This window comes from Manis pentadactyla, chromosome 6 (assembly GCF_030020395.1).
Source record: "Manis pentadactyla isolate mManPen7 chromosome 6, mManPen7.hap1, whole genome shotgun sequence".
Classification (NCBI taxonomy): Eukaryota; Metazoa; Chordata; class Mammalia; order Pholidota; family Manidae; genus Manis; species Manis pentadactyla.
Window position 1 is genome coordinate 73,521,200 of NC_080024.1, and position 20,799 is coordinate 73,541,998.

Genomic DNA, 20,799 nt, shown 5'->3' on the forward strand with positions numbered 1-20,799 from the left:
TGTACGTGTGTGTTATTGTGTGTGATTGTGTTTGTGGGTTAGATTCTGAGCTTCTTTGTGTGAAGGTGTGTGTTTTTGACCGTTTTAGTGAGGGCGTGAGTGCATGTGACTCTGTGAGTGTGTGTAGTTGTGTGAGTGGGAGTGAGTGTGAGAATGTGTGTATTATTTGTGTGATTATGTGTGAGTGTGTGTGATTGTGTGTGAGAATGTGTGTGAGTGAGTCTGTGTGTGTAGGTGTGTGATTGTGCCGAAATCTGTGTGATTGCGTGTGTTTGTGAGTGTGTGTGACAGTGTGTGTGAGTGTAGGAGTGTCTGAGTGCCTGTGTAATTTCTGTATGTGAGTGTGTGTGTGTTTGATGATGCGTTTGTTTGTGTGTGTGTAGGTGTGTTAGTGGGAGAGTGTGTGTATAGGAGTGTGTGATTGTGTGTGAGTGTTTTTGTCTGTGAGTGGGTGTGAGTGTGTCTGTGTGTGCAGGTGAGAGTGTGTCACTATTTGTGAGTGTGTGTGTGATTGCATGTTAGCCTGTGTATATGTGTTGGTTTGTTTGTGTGTGTAGGTGTGCGAGTGTGTTTGACAGTGTTTCAGTGTTAGTGCGTGTGTGTCTGTAAGTGTTTGTGTGAGTAGGTGTGTGAGTGTGTGTGACCGGGTGATTGTGTGTGTGAATGCGTGTGAGTCTGTGTGTCTGTGTGTTTGTGGGTGTGTCTACATGTGTGTAGGTGTGTGACAGTTTATGGCACTGTGTCAATGTGCGTGAGTGCTCATGTGTCTGTGTGTATGTGTGTGAGTTTGTGAGAGTGTAGGTGTGATTGGGAATGAGTGTGTGAGTGTGTATATGAGAGTGTCATTGTGTTTGTGTGTGTGTGAGTGTGTTTTTGTTTAGGTCTGTGTGTGACATTGTGTGAGTCTATGTGGGAGTGCATTTCTGTCTGAGTGTGTGTGTGTCTGTGAGTAAGGGTGAGAGTGTGTTAGGGTGTTTGTGAGAGTGCAGGTGTGTGAGTGGGAGTGAGTGAGTGAATGTGTATATGAGTGCGTGACTGTGTGTGCGTGCATGTTTGTGCCTGACAGTTTGAATACGTGGTTGATTCTGTGTGTAGGTATGTGAGTGTGTGTGTGACATTGTGTGAGTGTGTGTGTGAGTGCATGTGAATCTGTGTGTGTTGGTGTGTGAGTAGGTGTGCGAGAGCTTGTGGCAGTGTGTGAGTGTGTGTGTTTGTGACATTCTGTGAATGTGTGTTGGTGTCTCTCTGTGTGTAGATGAGTGAGTGCAGCAGTGTGTGAGTGTGTGAGTGCGAATGAGTCTGTGAGTGTGTGTGGGTGTGAGTGTGTTTCTTTGTGAAATTCTAGTTGTGTGAGTGGTACTGATTGTGTGAGTGTGTATATAAGTGTGCGATTGTGTGTGAGTATGTGTGTGTCTATATGTGTGTGTGTCTATGTGTAGGTGCGTAATAGTGTGTGTGCAATTGTGCGTGAGAATGTGGTTGTTTCTGTGTGTAGGTGTGTGAATGTGTGAGTGTGTTTGTGAGAGTGTAGTTGTGTGAGTGTTTGTGTGTGTGTGAGTGTGTATACGGATGTGTGATTGTGTCTGAGTTTTTGTGATTGTTTGTGAGAATGTGAGTGAATGTGTCTGTGTGTATGTGTGTGAGTGTGTGAAACAGTGTCTCAGTCTTCGTGATTTTGTGTGGGTGTGTGAGAGTGTGTGTGAGCGTTTGAGTGTAGGTGTTTCTGTTTGAGGGCCTTTGTGGTTATTATATGTGTGTGTGTGAGTGTGTGTGTGTGTAAGTGTGAGTGGGAGTGAGAGTGGGAGTGTGTGTACGTGTGTGTTATTGTGTGTGATTGTGTTTGTGGGTGAGTTTCTGAGCGTCTTTGTGTGCAGGTGTGTGGGTCTGACCATTTTAGTGTGGGTGTGAGTGCATGTGACTCTGAGAGTGAGTGTGTGTAGTTGTGTGAGTGGGAGTGAGTGTGTGAATGTGTATACGATTGGGTGATTGTGTGTGTGTGTGATTGTGTGTGAGAATGTGTGTGAGTGAGTCTGTGTGTGTAGGTGTCTGTGCCGAAATCTGCGTGATTGTGTGTGTTTGTGAGTGTGTGTGACAGTGTGTGTGAGTGTAGGAGTGTCTGAGTGCCTGTGTGATTTCTGTATGTGAGTGTGTGTGTTTGATGATGCGTTTGTTTGTGTGTGTGTAGGTGTGTTAGTGGGAGAGAGTGTGTATACGAGTGTGTGATTGTGTGTGAGTGTTTTTGTCTGTGAGTGGGTGTGAGTGTGTCTGTGTGTGCAGGTGAGAGTGTGTGACTATTTGTGAGTGTGTTTGTGTTTGCATGTGAGCCTGTGTTTGTGTGTTGGTTTGTGTGAGTAGGTGTGTGAGTGTGTGTGACGGGTGATTGTGTGTGTGAATGCGTGTGAGTCTGTGTGTCTGTGTGTTTGTGGGTGTGTCTACATGTGTGTAGGTGTGTGACTGTTTATGGCACTGTGTCATTGTGCGTGAGTGCTCATGTGTCTGTGTGTGTGTGTGAGTTTGTGAGAGTGTAGGTGTGATTGGGAATGAGTGTGTGAGTGTGTATATGAGTGTGTCATTGTGTTTGTGTGTGTGTGTGAGTGTGTTTTTGTTTAGGTGTGTCTGTGATATTGTGTGAGTCTATGTGGGAGTGCATTTCTGTCTGAGTGTGTGTGTGTCTGTGTGTAAGTGTGAGAGTGTGTTAGGGTGTTTGTGAGAGTGCAGGTGTGTGAGTGGGAGTGAGTGAGTGAATGTGTATATGAGTGGGTGACTGTGTGTGTGTGCATGTGTGTGCCTGACCGTCTGAATATGTGGGTGTTTCTGTATGTAGGTGTGTGTGTGTGTGTGTGACATTGTGTGAGTGTGTGTGAGTGCATGAGAATCTGTGTGTGTTGGTGTGTGAGTAGGTGTGCGAGAGCTTGTGGCAGTGTGTGAGTGTGTGTGTTTGTGACATTCTGTGAATGGTTGTTGGTGTCTCTGTGTGTGTAGATGTGTGAGTGCTGCAGTGTGTGAGTGTGTGAGTGCGAATGAGTCTGTGAGTGTGTGTGGGTGGGAGTGTGTTTCTTTGTGAAATTCTAGTTGTGTGAGTGGGACTGATTGTGTGAGTGTGTATATAAGTGTGCGATTGGTGTGAGTATGTGTGTGTGTCTATATGTGTGTGTGTCTATGTGTAGGTGCGTAATTGTGTGTGTGCAATTGTGTGTGAGAATGTGGTTATTTCTGTGTGTAGGTGTGTGAATGTGTGAGTGTGTTTGTGAGAGTGTAGTTGTGTTTGTGTGTGTGTGAGTGTGTATACGGGTGTGTGATTGTGTCTGAGTTTTTGTGATTGTGTGTGAGAATGTGAGTGAATGTGTCTGTGTGTATGTGTGTGAGTGTGTGAAACAGTGTCTCAGTCTTCGTGATTTTGTGTGGGTGTGTGAGAGTGTGTGTGAGCGTTTGAGTGTAGGTGTTTCTGTTTGAGGGCCTTTGTGGTTATTATATGTGTGTGTGTGTGTGTGTGTGTAAGTGTGAGTGTGAGTGAGAGTGAGAGTGTGTGTACGTGTGTGTTATTGTGTGTGATTGTGTTTGTGGGTTAGATTCTGAGCGTCTTAGTGTGAAGGTGTGTGTTTTTGACCGTTTTAGTGAGGGCGTGAGTGCATGTGACTCTGTGAGTGTGTGTAGTTTTGTGAGTGGGAGTGAGTGTGAGAATGTGTGTATGATTTGCGTGATTATGTGTGAGTGTGTGTGATTGTGTGTGAGAATGTGTGTGAGTGAGTCTGTGTGTGTAGTTGTGTGATTGTGTCGAAATTGGTGTGATTGCGTGTGTTACTGAATGTGTGTGACAGTGTGTGTGAGTGTAGGAGTGTCTGAGTGCCTGTGTGATTTCTGTATGTGAGTGTGTGTGTTTGATGATGCGTTTGTTTGTGTGTGTGTAGGTGTGTTAGTGGGAGTGAGTGTGTGAATGTGTATACTATTGGGTGATTGTGTGTGTGTGATTGTGTGTGAGAATGTGTGTGAGTGAGTCTGTGTGTGTAGGTGTTTGATTGTGCCGAAATCTGCGTGATTGTGTGTGTTTGTGAGTGTGTGTGACAGTGTGTGTGAGTGTAGGAGTGTCTGAGTGCCTGTGTGATTTCTGTATGTGAGTGTGTGTGTTTGATGATGCGTTTGTTTGTGTGTGTGTAGGTGTGTTAGTGGGAGAGAGTGTGAATACGAGTGTGTGAATGTGTGTGAGTGTTTTTGTCTGTGAGTGGGTGTGAGTGTGTCTGTGTGTGCAGGTGAGAGTGTGTGACTATTTGTGAGTGTGTTTGTGTTTGTATGTGAGCCTGTTTGTGTGTTGGTTTGTGTGAGTAGGTGTGTGAGTGTGTGTGACCGGGTGATTGTGTGTGTGAATGCGTGTGAGTCTGTGTGTCTGTGTGTTTGTGGGTGTGTCTACATGTGTGTAGGTGTGTGACTGTTTATGGCACTGTGTCAATGTGCGTGAGTGCTCATGTGTCTGTGTGTGTGTGTTTGTGAGAGTGTAGGTGTGATTGTTAATGAGTGTGTGAGTGTGTATATGAGTGTGTCATTGTGTTTGTGTGTGTGTGTGAGTGTGTTTTTGTTTAGGTGTGTCTGTGATATTGTGAGTCTATGTGGGAGTGCATTTCTGTCTGAGTGTGTGTGTGTCTGTGTGTAAGTGTGAGAGTGTGTTAGGGTGTTTCTGAGAGTGCAGGGGTGTGAGTGGGAGTGAGTGAGTGAATGTTTATATGAGTGGGTGACTGTGTGTGTGTGCATGTGTGTGCCTGACAGTCTGAATATGTGGGTGTTTCTGTGTGTAGGTGTGTGAGTGTGTGTGTGACATTGTGTGAGTGTGTGTGTGACATTGTGTGAGTGTGTGTGTGTGCATGAGAATCTGTGTGTGTTGGTGTGTGAGTAGGTGTGCGAGAGCTTGTGGCAGTGTGTGAGTGTGTGTGTTTGTGACATTCTGTGAATGGTTGTTGGTGTCTCTGTGTGTGTAGATGTGTGAGTGCTGCAGTGTGTGAGTGTGTGAGTGCGAATGAGTCTTCGAGTGTGTGTGGGTGCGAGTGTGATTCTTTGTGAAATTTCAGTTGTGTGAGTGGGAGTGATTGTGTGAGTGTGTATGTAAGTGTGCGATTTTGTGTGAGTGTGTGTGACTGTGTGTGAGTATGTGTGTGTGCCTATATGTGTGTGCGTCTATGTGTAGGTGCGTAATTGTGTGTGTGCAATTGTGTGTGAAAATGTGGGTGATTCTGTGTGTAGGTGTGTGAATGTGTGTGTTTGTGAGAGTGTAGTTGTGTGAGTGTTTGTGTGTGTGTGAGTGTGTATATGGGTGTGTGATTGTGTCTGAGTTTTTGTGATTGTGTGTGAGAATGTGAGTGAATGTGTCTGTGTGTATGTGTGTGAGTGTGTGAAACAGTGTCTCAGTCTTCGTGATTTTGTGTGGGTGTGTGAGAGTGTGTGTGAGCGTTTGAGTGTAGGTGTTTCTTTTTGAGGGCCTTTGTGGTTAATATATGTGTGTGTGTGAGTGTGTGTGTGTAAGTGTGAGTGGGAGTGAGAGTGGGAGTGTGTGTACGAGTGTGTTATTGTGTGTGATTGTGTTTGTGGTTGAGTTTCTGAGCGTCTGTGTGCAGGTGTGTGTGTCTGACAGTTTTAGTGTTGGTGTGAGTGCATGTGACTCTGTGAGAGTGTGTGTGTGTAGTTCTGTGAGTGGGAGTGAGTGTGTGAATGTGTATACGATTGAGTGATTGTGTGTGAGTGTGTTTGATTGTGTGTGAGAATGTGTGTGTGTGAGTCTGTGTGTGTAGGTGTGTGATTGTGCCGAACCCTGTGTGATTGTGTGTGTTTGTGAGGGTGTGTGACAGTGTGTGTGAGTGTAGGAGTGTCTGAGTGCCTGTGTGATTTCTGTATGTGAGTGTGTGTGTTTGATGATGCGTTTGTTTGTGTGTGTGTAAGTGTGTAAGTGGGAGTGAGTGTGTATACGAGTGTGTGATTGGGTGTGAGTGTTTCTGTCTGTGAGTGGGTGTGAGTGTGTCTGTGTGTGCAGGTGAGAGTGTGTGAATATTTGTGAGTGTGTGTGTGATTGCATGTGAGCCTGTGTTTGTGTGTTGTTTTGTTTGTGTGTGTTGGTGTGCGAGAGGGTTTGACAGTGTTTTAGTGAGTGTTAGTGCGTGTGTGTCTGTAAGTGTTTGTGTGAGTAGGTGTGTGAGTGTGTGTGACCGGGTGATTGTGTGTGTGAATGCGTGTGAGTCTGTGTGTCTGTGTGTTTGTGGGTGTGTCTACATGTGTGTAGGTGTGTGACTGTTTATGGCACTGTGTCAATGTGCGTGAGTGCTCATGTGTCTGTGTGTGTGTGTGAGATTGTGAGAGTGTAGGTGTGATTGGGAATGAGTGTGTGAGTGTGTATATGAGTGCGTCATTGTGTTTGTGTGTGTGTGAGTGTGTTTTTGTTTAGGTGTGTGTGTGACATTGTGTGAGTCTATGTGGGAGTGCATTTCTGTCTGAGTGTGTGTGTGTCTGTGTGTAAGGGTGAGAGTGTGTTAGGGTGTTTGTGAGAGTGCAGGTGTGTGAGTGGGAGTGAGTGAGTGAATGTGTATATGAGTGGGTGACTGTGTGTGCGTGCATGTTTGTGCCTGACAGTTTGAATACGTGGTTGATTCTGTGTGTAGGTATGTGAGTGTGTGTGTGACATTGTGTGAGTGTGTGTGTGAGTGCATGTGAATCTGTGTGTGTTTGTGTGTGAGTAGGTGTGCGAGAGCTTGTGGCAGTGTGTGAGAGTGTGTGTTTGTGACATTCTGTGAATGTGTGTTGGTGTCTCTGTGTGTGTAGATGTGTGAGTGCAGCAGTGTGTGAGTGTGTGAGTGCGAATGAGTCAGTGAGTGTGTGTGGGAGTGAGTGTGTTTCTTTGTGAAATTTCAGTTGTGTGAGTTGGAGTGATTGTGTGAGTGTGTATATAAGTGTGCGATAGTGTGTGAGTGTGTGTGAGTGTGTGAGTATGTGTGTGTGCCTATATGTGTTTGTGTCTATGTGTAGGTGCGTAATTTTGTGTGTGCAAATGTGTGTGAGAATGTGGTTCTTTCTGTGTGTAGGTGTGTGAATGTGTGAGTGTGTTTGTGAGAGTGTAGTTGTGTGAGTGTTTGTGTGTGTGTGAGTGTGTATACGGGTGTGTGATTGTGTCTGAGATTTTGTGATTGTGTGTGAGAATGTGAGTGAACGTGTCTGTGTGTATGTGTGTGAGTGTGTGAAACAGTGTCTCAGTCTTCGTGATTTTGTGTGGGTGTGTGAGAGTGTGTGTGAGCGTTTGAGTGTAGGTGTTTCTGTTTGAGGGCCTTTGATGTTCTTATATGTATGTGTGAGTGTGTGTGTGTGTAAGTGTGAGATGGAGTGAGAGTGGGAGTGTGTGTACGTGTGTGTTATTGTGTGTGATTGTGTTTGAGGGTTAGATTCTGAGCGTCTTTGTGTGAAGGTGTGTGTTTTTGACCGTTTTAGTGAGGGCGTGAGTGCATGTGACTCTGTGAGTGTGTGCAGTTGTGTGAGTGGGAGTGAGTGTGAGAATGTGTATATGATTTGTGTGATTGTGTGTGAGTGTGTGTGATTGTGTGTGAGAATGTGTGTGAGTGAGTCTGCGTGTGTCGGTGCGTGATTGTGCCGAAAACTGTGTGATTGCGTGTGTTTCTGAGTGTGTGTGACTGTGTGTGTGAGTGTAGAAGTGTCTGAGTGCCTGTGTGATTTCTGTATGTGAGTGTGTGTGTGTTTGATGATGCGTTTGTTTGTGTGTGTGTAGGTGTGTTAGTGGGAGAGAGTGTGTATACGAGTGTGTGATTGTGCGTGAGTGTTTTTGTCTGTGAGTGGGTGTGAGTGTGTCTGTGTGTGCAGGTGAGAGTGTGTCACTATTTGTGAGTGTGTGTGTGATAGCATGTGAGCCTGTGTATATGTGTTGGTTTGTTTGTGTGTGTAGGTGTGCGAGTGTGTTTGACAGTGTTTCAGTGTTAGTGCATGTGTGTCTGTAAGTGTTTGTGTGAGTAGGTGAGTGAGTGTGTGTGACCGGGTGATTGTGTGTGTGAATGAGTGTGAGTCGGTGTGTCTGTGTTTTTGTGGGTGTGTCTACATGTGTGTAGGTGTGTGACTGTTTATGGCACTGTGTCAATGTGCGTGAGTGCTCATGTGTCTGTGTGTGTGTGTGAGTTTGTGAGAGTGTAAGTGTGATTGGGAATGACTGTGTGAGTATGTATATGAGTGTGTCATTGTGTTTGGGTGTGTGTGAGTGTGTTTTTGTTTAGGTCTGTGTGTGACATTGTGTGAGTCTATGTGGGAGTGCATTTCTGTCTGAGTGTGTGTGTGTCTGTGAGTAACGGTGAGAGTGTGTTAGGGTGTTTGTGAGAGTGCAGGTGTGTGAGTGGGAGTGAGTGAGTGAATGTGTATATGAGTGGGTGACTGTGTGTGTGTGCATGTTTGTGCCTGACAGTCTGAATATGTGGGTGTTTCTGTGTGTAGGTGTGTGAGTGTGTGTGTGACATTGTGTGAGTGTGTGTGTGAGTGCAAGTGAATCTGTGTGTGTTGGTGTGTGAGTAGGTGAGCGAGAGCTTGTGGCAGTGTGTGAGAGTGTGTGTTTGAGACATTCTGAGCATGTGTGTTGGTGTCTCTGTGTGTGTAGATGTGTGAGTGCAGCAGTGTGTGAGTGTGTGAGTGGGAATGTGTCTGTGAGTGTGTGTGGGTGTGAGTGTGTTTCCTTGTGAAATTCTAGTTGTGTGAGTGGGAGTGATTGTGTGAGTGTGTATATAAGTGTGCGATTGTGTGTGAGTGTGTGTGATAGTGTGTGTGCCTATATGTGTGTGTGTCTATGTGTATGTGCGTAATTGTGTGTGTGCAAATGTGTGTGATAATGTGGGTGCTTCTGTGTGTAGGTGTGTGAATGTGTGAGTGTTTGTGAGAGTGTAGTTGTGTGAGTGTTTGTGTGTGTGTGAGTGTGTATACGGGTGTGTGATTGTGTCTGAGTTTTTGTGATTGTGTGTGAGAATGTGAGTGAATGTGTCTGTGTGTATGTGTGTGAGTGTGTGAAACAGTGTCTCAGTCTTCGTGATTTTGTGTGGGTGTGTGAGAGTGTGTGTGAGCGTTTGAGTGTAGGTGTTTCTTTTTGAGGGCCTTTGTGGTTAATATATGTGTGTGTGTGAGTGTGTGTGTGTGTAAGTGTGAGTGGGAGTGAGAGTGGGAGTGTGTGTACGAGTGTGTTATTGTGTGTGATTGTGTTTGTGGGTTTGTTTCTGAGCGTCTTTGTGTGCAGGTGTGTGTGTCTGACGGTTTTAGTGTGGGTGTGAGTGCATGTGACTCTGTGAGAGTGTGTGTGTGTAGTTGTGTGAGTGGGAGTGAGTGTGTGAATGTGTATACGAATGGGTGATTGTGTGTGTGTGATTGTGTGTGAGAATGTGTGTGAGTGAGTCTGTGTGTGTAGGTGTGTGTTTGTGCCGAAATCTGTGTGATTGCGTGTGTTTGTGAGTGTGTGTGACAGTGTGTGTGAGTGTAGGAGTGTCTGAGTGCCTGTGTGATTTCTGTATGTGAGTGTGTGTGTGTTTGATGATGCGTTTGTTAGTGTGTGAGTAGGTGTGTTAGAGGGAGAGAGTGTGTATACGAGTGTGTGATTGTGTGTGAGTGATTTTGTCTGTGAGTGGGTGTGAGTGTGTCTGTGAGTGCAGGTGAGAGTGTGTGACTATTTGTGAGTGTGTGTGTGATTGCATGTGAGCCTGTGTTTGTGTGTTGTTTTGTTTGTGTGTGTAGGTGTGCGAGTGTGTTTGACAGTGTTTGAGTGAGTGTTAGTGCGTGTGTGTCTGTAAGTGTTTGTGTGAGTAGGTGTGTGAGTGTGTGTGACAGTGTGATTGTGTGTGTGAGTGCGTGTGAGTCTGTGTGTCTGTGTGTTTGTGATGTGTGTCTATATGTGTGTAGGTGTGTGACTCTTTATGGCACTGTGTCAATGTGCGTGAGTGCTCATGTGTCTGTGTGTGTGTGAGTTTGTGAGTGTGTAGGTGTGATTGGGAATGAGTGTGTGAGTGTGTATATGAGTGTGTCATTGTGTTTGTGTGTGTGTGTGAGTGTGTTTTTGTTTAGGTGTGTGTGTGACATTGTGTGAGTCTATGTGGGAGTGCATTTCTGTCTGAGTGTGTGTGTGTCTGTGTGTAAGTGTGAGAGTGTGTTAGGGTGTTTGTGAGAGTGCAGGTGTGTGAGTGGGAGTGAGTGAGTGAATGCGTATATGAGTGGGTGACTGTGTGTGTGCATGTGTGTGCCTGACAGTCTGAATATGTGGGTGTTTCTGTGTGTAGGTGTGTGAGTGAGTGTGTGACATTGTGTGAGTGTGTGTGTGACAATGTGTGAGTGTGTGTGAGTGCATATGAATCTGTGTGTGTTGGTGTGTGAAAAGGTGTGCGAGAGCTTGTGACAGTGTGTGAGTGTGTGTGTTTGTGACATTCTGAGATTGTGTGTTGGTGTCTCTGTGTGTGTAGATGTGTGAGTGCAGCAGTGTGTGAGTGTGTGAGTGGGAATGTGTCTGTGAGTGTGTGTGGGTGTGAGTGTGTTTTTTTTGAAATTCTAGTTGTGTGTGTGGGAGTGATTGTGTGTGTGTATATAAGTGTGCGTTTGTGTGTGAGTGTGTGTGATTGTGTGTATGTGTGTGTGACTATATGTGTGTGTGTCTATGTGTAGGTGCGTAATTGTGTGTGAGAATGTGGGTGCTTCTGTGTGTCGGTGTGTGAATGTGTGAGTGTGTTTGTGAGAGTGAAGTTGTGTGAGTGTTTGTGTGTGTGTGAGTGTGTATACGGTGTGTGATTGTGTCTGAGTTTTTGTGATTGTGTGTGAGAATGTGAGTGAAGGTGTCTGTGTGTATGTGTGTGAATGTGTGAAACAGTGTCTCAGTCTTCGTGATTTTGTGTGGGTGTGTGAGAGTGTGTGTGAGCGTTTGAGTGTAGGTGTTTCTTTTTGAGGGCCTTTGTGGTTAATATATGTGTGTGTGAGTGTGTGTGTGTGTAAGTGTGAGTGGGAGTGAGAGTGGGAGTGTGTGCACGAGTGTGTTGTGTGTGATTGTGTTTGTGGGTGAGTTTCTGAGCGTCTTTGTGTGCAGGTGTGTTTCTGACGGTTTTAGTGTGGGTGTGAGTGCATGTGACTCTGTGAGAGTGTGTGTGTGTAGTTGTGTGAGTGGCAGTGAGTGTGTGAATGTGTATACGATTGGGTGACTGTGTGTGAGTGTGTGTGATTGTGTGTGAGAATGTGTGTGAGTGAGTCTGTGTGTGTAGGTGTGTGATTGTGCCGAACTCTGTGTGATTGCGTGTGTTTGTGAGTGTGTGTGACAGTGTGTGTGAGTGTAGGAGTGTCTGAGTGCCTGTGTGATTTCTGTATGTGAGTGTGTGTGTGTTTGATGATGAGTTTTTTTTTGTGTGTGTAGGTGTGTTAGTGGGAGAGTGTGTGTATACGAGTGTGTGATTGTGTGTGAGTGTTTATGTCTGTGAGTGGGTGTGAGTGTGTCTGTGTGTGCAGGTGTGAGTGTGTCAGTATTTGTGAGTGTGTTTGTGATTGCATGTGAGCCTGTGTTTGTATGTTGGTTTGTTTGTGTGTGTAGGTGTGCGAGTGTGTTTGACAGTGTTTAAGGGTGAGTGCGTGTGTGTCTGTAAGTGTTTGTGTGAGTAAGTGAGTGAGTGTGTATGACCGGGTGATTGTGTGTGTGAATGAGTGTGAGTCTGTGTGTCTGTGTGTTTGTGGGTGTGTCTACATGTGTGTAGGTGTGTGACTGTTTATGGCACTGTGTCAATGCGCGTGAGTGCTCATGTGTCTGTGTGTGTGTGTGTGAGTTGGTGAGAGTGTAGGTGTGATTGGGAATGAGGGTGGGAGGGTGTATATGAGTGTGTCAATGTGTTTGTGTGTGTGTGAGTGTGTTTTTGTTTAGGTCTGTGTGTGACATTGTGTGAGTCTATGTGGGAGTGCATTTCTGTCTGAGTGTGTGTGTGTCTGTGTGTAAGTGTGAGAGTGTGTTAGGGTGTTTGTGAGAGTGCAGGGGTGTGAGTGGGAGTGAGTGAGTGAATGTGTATATGAGTGGGTGACTGTGTGTGTGTGCATGTTTGTGCCTGACAGTCTGAATATGTGGGTGTTTCTGTGTGTAGGTGTGTGAATGTGTGAGTGTGTTTGTGAGAGTGTAGTTGTGTGCGTGTTTGTGTGTGTGTGAGTGTGTATACGGGTGTGTGATTGTGTCGGAGTTTTTGTGATTGTTTGTGAGAATGTGAGTGAATGTGTCTGTGTGTATGTGTGTGAGTGTGTGAAACAGTGTCTCAGTCTTCGTGAATTTGTGTGGGTGTGTGAGAGTGTGTGTGAGCGTTTGAGTGTAGGTGTTTCTTTTTGAGGGACTTTGTGGTTAATATATGTGTGTGTGTGAGTGTGTGTGTGTGTAAGTGTGAGGGTGAGTGAGAGTGGGAGTGTGTGTACGAGTGTGTTATTGTGTGTGATTGTGTTTGTGGTTGAGTTTCTGAGCGTCTGTGTGCAGGTGTGTGTGTCTGAAAGTTTTAGTGTGGGTGTGAGTGCATGTGACTGTGAGAGTGTGTGTGTGTAGTTGTGTGAGTGGGAGTGAGTGTGTGAATGTGTATACGATTGGGTGACTGTGTGTGAGTGTGTGTGATTGTGTGTGAGAATGTGTGTGAGTGAGTCTGTGTGTGTAGGTGTGTGATTGTGCCGAACTCTGTGTGATTGCGTGTGTTTGTGAGTGTGTGTGACAGTGTGTGTGAGTGTAGGAGTGTCTGAGTGCCTGTGTGATTTCTGTATGTGAGTGTGTGTGTGTTTGATGATGCGTTTTTTTGTGTGTGTGTAGGTGTGTTAGTGGGAGAGTGTGTGTATACGAGTGTGTGATTGTGTGTGAGTGTTTATGTCTGTGAGTGGGTGTGAGTGTGTCTGTGTGTGCAGGTGTGAGTGTGTCAGTATTTGTGAGTGTGTTTGTGATTGCATGTGAGCCTGTGTTTGTATGTTGGTTTGTTTGTGTGTGTAGGTGTGCGAGTGTGTTTGACAGTGTTTAAGGGTGAGTGCGTGTGTGTCTGTAAGTGTTTGTGTGAGTAGGTGAGTGAGTGTGTGTGACCGGGTGATTGTGTGTGTGAATGAGTGTGAGTCTGTGTGTCTGTGTGTTTGTGGGTGTGTCTACATGTGTGTAGGTGTGTGACTGTTTATGGCACTGTGTCAATGCGCGTGAGTGCTCATGTGTCTGTGTGTGTGTGTGTGAGTTGGTGAGAGTGTCAGTGTGATTGGTAATGAGTGTGTGAGTATGTATATGAGTGTGTCATTGTGTTTGTGTGTGTGTGAGTGTGTTTTTGTTTAGGTCTGTGTGTGACATTGTGTGAGTCTATGTGGGAGTGCATTTCTGTCTGAGTGTGTGTGTGTCTGTGAGTAACGGTGAGAGTGTGTTAGGGTGTTTGTGAGAGTGCAGGTGTGTGAGTGGGAGTGAGTGAGTGAATGTGTATATGAGTGGGTGACTGTGTGTGTGTGCATGTTTGTGCCTGACAGTCTGAATATGTGGGTGTTTCTGTGTGTAGGTGTGTGAGTGTGTGTGTGACATTGTGTGAGTGTGTGTGTGAGTGCAAGTGAATCTGTGTGTGTTGGTGTGTGAGTAGGTGTGCGAGAGCTTGTGGCAGTGTGTGAGAGTGTGTGTTTGAGACATTCTGAGCATGTGTGTTGGTGTCTCTGTGTGTGTAGATGTGTGAGTGCAGCAGTGTGTGAGTGTGTGAGTGGGAATGTGTCTGTGAGTGTGTGTGGGTGTGAGTGTGTTTCTTTGTGAAATTCTAGTTGTGTGAGTGGGAGTGATTGTGTGAGTGTGTATATAAGTGTGCGATTGTGTGTGAGTGTGTGTGATTGTGTGTGTGCCTATATGTGTGTGTGTCTATGTGTATGTGCGTAATTGTGTGTGTGCAAATGTGTGTGATAATGTGGGTGCTTCTGTGTGTAGGTGTGTGAATGTGTGAGTGTTTGTGAGAGTGTAGTTGTGTGAGTGTTTGTGTGTGTGTGAGTGTGTATACGGGTGTGTGATTGTGTCTGAGTTTTTGTGATTGTGTGTGAGAATGTGAGTGAATGTGTCTGTGTGTATGTGTGTGAGTGTGTGAAACAGTGTCTCAGTCTTCGTGATTTTGTGTGGGTGTGTGAGAGTGTGTGTGAGCGTTTGAGTGTAGGTGTTTCTTTTTGAGGGCCTTTGTGGTTAATATATGTGTGTGTGTGAGTGTGTGTGTGTGTAAGTGGGAGTGGGAGTGAGAGTGGGAGTGTGTGTACGAGTGTGTTATTGTGTGTGATTGTGTTTGTGGGTTTGTTTCTGAGCGTCTTTGTGTGCAGGTGTGTGTGTCTGACGGTTTTAGTGTGGGTGTGAGTGCATGTGACTCTGTGAGAGTGTGTGTGTGTAGTTGTGTGAGTGGGAGTGAGTGTGTGAATGTGTATACGAATGGGTGATTGTGTGTGTGTGATTGTGTGTGAGAATGTGTGTGAGTGAGTCTGTGTGTGTAGGTGTGTGTTTGTGCCGAAATCTGTGTGATTGCGTGTGTTTGTGAGTGTGTGTGACAGTGTGTGTGAGTGTAGGAGTGTCTGAGTGCCTGTGTGATTTCTGTATGTGAGTGTGTGTGTGTTTGATGATGCGTTTGTTAGTGTGTGAGTAGGTGTGTTAGAGGGAGAGAGTGTGTATACGAGTGTGTGATTGTGTGTGAGTGATTTTGTCTGTGAGTGGGTGTGAGTGTGTCTGTGAGTGCAGGTGAGAGTGTGTGACTATTTGTGAGTGTGTGTGTGATTGCATGTGAGCCTGTGTTTGTGTGTTGTTTTGTTTGTGTGTGTAGGTGTGCGAGTGTGTTTGACAGTGTTTGAGTGAGTGTTAGTGCGTGTGTGTCTGTAAGTGTTTGTGTGAGTAGGTGTGTGAGTGTGTGTGACAGTGTGATTGTGTGTGTGAGTGCGTGTGAGTCTGTGTGTCTGTGTGTTTGTGATGTGTGTCTATATGTGTGTAGGTGTGTGACTCTTTATGGCACTGTGTAAATGTGCGTGAGTGCTCATGTGTCTGTGTGTGTGTGAGTTTGTGAGTGTGTAGGTGTGATTGGGAATGAGTGTGTGAGTGTGTATATGAGTGTGTCATTGTGTTTGTGTGTGTGTGTGAGTGTGTTTTTGTTTAGGTGTGTGTGTGACATTGTGTGAGTCTATGTGGGAGTGCATTTCTGTCTGAGTGTGTGTGTGTCTGTGTGTAAGTGTGAGAGTGTGTTAGGGTGTTTGTGAGAGTGCAGGTGTGTGAGTGGGAGTGAGTGAGTGAATGCGTATATGAGTGGGTGACTGTGTGTGTGCATGTGTGTGCCTGACAGTCTGAATATGTGGGTGTTTCTGTGTGTAGGTGTGTGAGTGAGTGTGTGACATTGTGTGAGTGTGTGTGTGACAATGTGTGAGTGTGTGTGAGTGCATATGAATCTGTGTGTGTTGGTGTGTGAAAAGGTGTGCGAGAGCTTGTGACAGTGTGTGAGTGTGTGTGTTTGTGACATTCTGAGATTGTGTGTTGGTGTCTCTGTGTGTGTAGATGTGTGAGTGCAGCAGTGTGTGAGTGTGTGAGTGGGAATGTGTCTGTGAGTGTGTGTGGGTGTGAGTGTGTTTTTTTTGAAATTCTAGTTGTGCGTGTGGGAGTGATTGTGTGTGTGTATATAAGTGTGCGTTTGTGTGTGAGTGTGTGTGATTGTGTGTATGTGTGTGTGACTATATGTGTGTGTGTCTATGTGTAGGTGCGTAATTGTGTGTGAGAATGTGGGTGCTTCTGTGTGTCGGTGTGTGAATGTGTGAGTGTGTTTGTGAGAGTGAAGTTGTGTGAGTGTTTGTGTGTGTGTGAGTGTGTATACGGTGTGTGATTGTGTCTGAGTTTTTGTGATTGTGTGTGAGAATGTGAGTGAAGGTGTCTGTGTGTATGTGTGTGAATGTGTGAAACAGTGTCTCAGTCTTCGTGATTTTGTGTGGGTGTGTGAGAGTGTGTGTGAGCGTTTGAGTGTAGGTGTTTCTTTTTGAGGGCCTTTGTGGTTAATATATGTGTGTGTGAGTGTGTGTGTGTGTAAGTGTGAGTGGGAGTGAGAGTGGGAGTGTGTGCACGAGTGTGTTGTGTGTGATTGTGTTTGTGGGTGAGTTTCTGAGCGTCTTTGTGTGCAGGTGTGTTTCTGACGGTTTTAGTGTGGGTGTGAGTGCATGTGACTCTGTGAGAGTGTGTGTGTGTAGTTGTGTGAGTGGCAGTGAGTGTGTGAATGTGTATACGATTGGGTGACTGTGTGTGAGTGTGTGTGATTGTGTGTGAGAATGTGTGTGAGTGAGTCTGTGTGTGTAGGTGTGTGATTGTGCCGAACTCTGTGTGATTGCGTGTGTTTGTGAGTGTGTGTGACAGTGTGTGTGAGTGTAGGAGTGTCTGAGTGCCTGTGTGATTTCTGTATGTGAGTGTGTGTGTGTTTGATGATGAGTTTTTTTTTGTGTGTGTAGGTGTGTTAGTGGGAGAGTGTGTGTATACGAGTGTGTGATTGTGTGTGAGTGTTTATGTCTGTGAGTGGGTGTGAGTGTGTCTGTGTGTGCAGGTGTGAGTGTGTCAGTATTTGTGAGTGTGTTTGTGATTGCATGTGAGCCTGTGTTTGTATGTTGGTTTGTTTGTGTGTGTAGGTGTGCGAGTGTGTTTGACAGTGTTTAAGGGTGAGTGCGTGTGTGTCTGTAAGTGTTTGTGTGAGTAAGTGAGTGAGTGTGTATGACCGGGTGATTGTGTGTGTGAATGAGTGTGAGTCTGTGTGTCTGTGTGTTTGTGGGTGTGTCTACATGTGTGTAGGTGTGTGACTGTTTATGGCACTGTGTCAATGCGCGTGAGTGCTCATGTGTCTGTGTGTGTGTGTGTGAGTTGGTGAGAGTGTAGGTGTGATTGGGAATGAGGGTGGGAGGGTGTATATGAGTGTGTCAATGTGTTTGTGTGTGTGTGAGTGTGTTTTTGTTTAGGTCTGTGTGTGACATTGTGTGAGTCTATGTGGGAGTGCATTTCTGTCTGAGTGTGTGTGTGTCTGTGTGTAAGTGTGAGAGTGTGTTAGGGTGTTTGTGAGAGTGCAGGGGTGTGAGTGGGAGTGAGTGAGTGAATGTGTATATGAGTGGGTGACTGTGTGTGTGTGCATGTTTGTGCCTGACAGTCTGAATATGTGGGTGTTTCTGTGTGTAGGTGTGTGAATGTGTGAGTGTGTTTGTGAGAGTGTAGTTGTGTGCGTGTTTGTGTGTGTGTGAGTGTGTATACGGGTGTGTGATTGTGTCGGAGTTTTTGTGATTGTTTGTGAGAATGTGAGTGAATGTGTCTGTGTGTATGTGTGTGAGTGTGTGAAACAGTGTCTCAGTCTTCGTGATTTTGTGTGGGTGTGTGAGAGTGTGTGTGAGCGTTTGAGTGTAGGTGTTTCTTTTTGAGGGACTTTGTGGTTAATATATGTGTGTGTGTGAGTGTGTGTGTGTGTAAGTGTGAGGGTGAGTGAGAGTGGGAGTGTGTGTACGAGTGTGTTATTGTGTGTGATTGTGTTTGTGGTTGAGTTTCTGAGCGTCTGTGTGCAGGTGTGTGTGTCTGAAAGTTTTAGTGTGGGTGTGAGTGCATGTGACTGTGAGAGTGTGTGTGTGTAGTTGTGTGAGTGGGAGTGAGTGTGTGAATGTGTATACGATTGGGTGACTGTGTGTGAGTGTGTGTGATTGTGTGTGAGAATGTGTGTGAGTGAGTCTGTGTGTGTAGGTGTGTGATTGTGCCGAACTCTGTGTGATTGCGTGTGTTTGTGAGTGTGTGTGACAGTGTGTGTGAGTGTAGGAGTGTCTGAGTGCCTGTGTGATTTCTGTATGTGAGTGTGTGTGTGTTTGATGATGAGTTTTTTTGTGTGTGTGTAGGTGTGTTAGTGGGAGAGTGTGTGTATACGAGTGTGTGATTGTGTGTGAGTGTTTATGTCTGTGAGTGGGTGTGAGTGTGTCTGTGTGTGCAGGTGTGAGTGTGTCAGTATTTGTGAGTGTGTTTGTGATTGCATGTGAGCCTGTGTTTGTATGTTGGTTTGTTTGTGTGTGTAGGTGTGCGAGTGTGTTTGACAGTGTTTAAGGGTGAGTGCGTGTGTGTCTGTAAGTGTTTGTGTGAGTAGGTGAGTGAGTGTGTGTGACCGGGTGATTGTGTGTGTGAATGAGTGTGAGTCTGTGTGTCTGTGTGTTTGTGGGTGTGTCTACATGTGTGTAGGTGTGTGACTGTTTATGGCACTGTGTCAATGCGCGTGAGTGCTCATGTGTCTGTGTGTGTGTGTGTGAGTTGGTGAGAGTGTCAGTGTGATTGGTAATGAGTGTGTGAGTATGTATATGAGTGTGTCATTGTGTTTGTGTGTGTGTGAGTGTGTTTTTGTTTAGGTCTGTGTGTGACATTGTGTGAGTCTATGTGGGAGTGCATTTCTGTCTGAGTGTGTGTGTGTCTGTGAGTAACGGTGAGAGTGTGTTAGGGTGTTTGTGAGAGTGCAGGTGTGTGAGTGGGAGTGAGTGAGTGAATGTGTATATGAGTGGGTGACTGTGTGTGTGTGCATGTTTGTGCCTGACAGTCTGAATATGTGGGTGTTTCTGTGTGTAGGTGTGTGAGTGTGTGTGTGACATTGTGTGAGTGTGTGTGTGAGTGCAAGTGAATCTGTGTGTGTTGGTGTGTGAGTAGGTGTGCGAGAGCTTGTGGCAGTGTGTGAGAGTGTGTGTTTGAGACATTCTGAGCATGTGTGTTGGTGTCTCTGTGTGTGTAGATGTGTGAGTGCAGCAGTGTGTGAGTGTGTGAGTGGGAATGTGTCTGTGAGTGTGTGTGGGTGTGAGTGTGTTTCTTTGTGAAATTCTAGTTGTGTGAGTGGGAGTGATTGTGTGAGTGTGTATATAAGTGTGCGATTGTGTGTGAGTGTGTGTGATTGTGTGTGTGCCTATATGTGTGTGTGTCTATGTGTAGGTGCGTAATTGTGTGTGTGCAAAAGTGTGTGATAATGTGGGTGCTTCTGTGTGTAGGTGTGTGAATGTGTGAGTGTGTTTGTGAGAGTGTAGTTGTGTGAGTGTTTGTGTGTGTGTGAGTGTGTATACGGGTGTGTGATTGTGTCTGAGTTTTTGTGATTGTGTGTGAGAATGTGAGTGAATGTGTCTGTGTGTATGTGTGTGAGTGTGTGAAACAGTGTCTCAGTCTTCGTGATTTTGTGTGGGTGTGTGAGAGTGTGTGTGAGCGTTTGAGTGTAGGTGTTTCATTTTGAGGGCCTTTGTGGTTAATATATGTGTGTGTGTGAGTGTGTGTGTGTGTAAGTGGGAGTGGGAGTGAGAGTGGGAGTGTGTGTACGAGTGTGTTATTGTGTGTGATTGTGTTTGTGGGTTTGTTTCTGAGCGTCTTTGTGTGCAGGTGTGTGTGTCTGACGGTTTTAGTGTGGGTGTGAGTGCATGTGACTCTGTGAGAGTGTGTGTGTGTAGTTGTGTGAGTGGGAGTGAGTGTGTGAATGTGTATACGAATGGGTGATTGTGTGTGTGTGATTGTGTGTGAGAATGTGTGTGAGTGAGTCTGTGTGTGTAGGTGTGTGTTTGTGCCGAAATCTGTGTGATTGCGTGTGTTTGTGAGTGTGTGTGACAGTGTGTGTGAGTGTAGGAGTGTCTGAGTGCCTGTGTGATTTCTGTATGTGAGTGTGTGTGTGTTTGATGATGCGTTTGTTAGTGTGTGAGTAGGTGTGTTAGAGGGAGAGAGTGTGTATACGAGTGTGTGATTGTGTGTGAGTGATTTTGTCTGTGAGTGGGTGTGAGTGTGTCTGTGAGTGCAGGTGAGAGTGTGTGACTATTTGTGAGTGTGTGTGTGATTGCATGTGAGCCTGTGTTTGTGTGTTGTTTTGTTTGTGTGTGTAGGTGTGCGAGTGTGTTTGACAGTGTTTGAGTGAGTGTTAGTGCGTGTGTGTCTGTAAGTGTTTGTGTGAGTAGGTGTGTGAGTGTGTGTGACAGTGTGATTGTGTGTGAGTGCGTGTGAGTCTGTGTGTCTGTGTGTTTGTGATGTGTGTCTATATGTGTGTAGGTGTGTGACTCTTTATGGCACTGTGTCAATGTGCGTGAGTGCTCATGTGTCTGTGTGTGTGTGAGTTTGTGAGTGTGTAGGTGTGATTGGGAATGAGTGTGTGAGTGTGTATATGAGTGTGTCATTGTGTTTGTGTGTGTGTGTGAGTGTGTTTTTGTTTAGGTGTGTGTGTGACATTGTGTGAGTCTATGTGGGAGTGCATTTCTGTCTGAGTGTGTGTGTGTCTGTGTGTAAGTGTGAGAGTGTGTTAGGGTGTTTGTGAGAGTGCAGGTGTGTGAGTGGGAGTGAGTGAGTGAATGTGTTTATGAGTGGGTGACTGTGTGTGTGCATGTGTGTGCCTGACAGTCTGAATATGTGGGTGTTTCTGTGTGTAGGTGTGTGAGTGAGTGTGTGACATTGTGTGAGTGTGTGTGTGACAATGTGTGAGTGTGTGTGAGTGCATATGAATCTGTGTGTGTTGGTGTGTGAAAAGGTGTGCGAGAGCTTGTGACAGTGTGTGAGTGTGTGTGTTTGTGACATTCTGAGATTGTGTGTTGGTGTCTCTGTGTGTGTAGATGTGTGAGTGCAGCAGTGTGTGTGTGTGAGTGGGAATGTGTCTGTGAGTGTGTGTGGGTGTGAGTGTGTTTTTTTTGAAATTCTAGTTGTGTGTGTGGGAGTGATTGTGTGTGTGTATATAAGTGTGCGTTTGTGTGTGAGTGTGTGTGATTGTGTGTATGTGTGTGTGACTATATGTGTGTGTGTCTATGTGTAGGTGCGTAATTGTGTGTGAGAATGTGGGTGCTTCTGTG